Source organism: Aplysia californica, unplaced genomic scaffold (genome assembly GCF_000002075.1).
Source record: "Aplysia californica isolate F4 #8 unplaced genomic scaffold, AplCal3.0 scaffold00034, whole genome shotgun sequence".
Classification (NCBI taxonomy): domain Eukaryota; kingdom Metazoa; phylum Mollusca; class Gastropoda; order Aplysiida; family Aplysiidae; genus Aplysia; species Aplysia californica.
The window spans coordinates 1,202,538-1,203,697 of NW_004797304.1; the positions used below are offsets into that span (position 1 = coordinate 1,202,538).

The following is a 1,160-nucleotide window of genomic DNA, read 5'->3' on the forward strand; positions in this document are numbered from 1 at the left end:
GAGAGAGAGGGGGAGCTTGGGGAGGGGGGAGCATGGGGAGGGGGGTGTTATGATTCCAGACTGGAGCAGCGTCTAGAGAGGTCATAATCAATAACGCCGAGTCTTAAAATCGCTTGTTTGTTAAAAGACCACACCATTATGAAGCTATTCTATTTTGTGTTTTGATATCTCGGTGTGAACTGATTTGAGTTGTGCGAGCAAAATGATCCCAGTTACTTCCCATAACTAAAATGAAGCCATGGGGTTGCAGGCTACGTGAAAAGTGTATTTTCGTTTATTTCAATAGACGTATAACAAACACATTCTTTCAACTTTGAAATCAGCTTGTACACCCTCTCCCCAACCCACGTTCCACTCGTTTAGCTCTCTCTTTATTCCTCATGAAAATTACCACTCATTCAAAATCAAGTTAATTTTGCTTTGAAGCATTAAAAATATTTCCATAATGGAGCCTGTTTGCGACTGTGGCAAAATGCGTCTGAATAAGATGTATCTAATATTTGTTACTTCAAAAAAATAAATAAACGAAGACACCAAAAGCCCTTTCCCCAACGGATCTTTTTATCTAGACTCTACTAAATACAAGAATAGAATATCACATCTTTTAAGACTCATCAAAACAATGGACTGAGATGGAAGTGCCCACAAGAAAAACGAAGTACTTTTCAAACAAAACCCATTCAAAAAGAAATAACACACTGTTGAGGAAACAGGGAAACTCATCAGCAAAAAACTATTCTTGAACGAACATTTCCGTCCCAGAAAGTTGCAGAAAGAGAAAATGCCTTACTCAGCAGTTTTTACAAAGGACATTAAATTAGAAGTTTTACGTCTATTTCTGCAGACGACCCGATCTCTCTGTCTGAGCTGTATCTTTATTCATTGTAGCATTAATTTATTTTATTCGGTTGAGCAACATGATACGAAGTCAATGGACTCTATCCCGCTGCTTGAACTTTGAGGTCCAGGTCAGGAAGTCAAAATTTACTGGCTGTCATGTCCACTTTCTTGCCGGAAGTGGGAATTATTCCTCTTGGGGAAAAGTAGTTCCGGCCGACCCGAGCATCTCTCTCCGGGTATCAAGACACCGCGGTCTCCTGCCGCTATTGTGATGATGGAAGATGGCGGCGAGATTGTGGGACGGAGTTGTGCGTGGGGGG

At 41.1% G+C, this 1,160-nt stretch overlaps 1 protein-coding gene across 5 annotated transcripts in view; it reads right to left on the reverse strand.

The window, feature by feature from the left end:
• The window catches only part of LOC101859998 (protein piccolo-like), a 133,294-nt gene that overhangs the window by 14,892 nt on the left and 117,242 nt on the right, over positions 1 to 1,160 (reverse strand). The gene's annotated exons all lie outside the window — the stretch shown is intronic.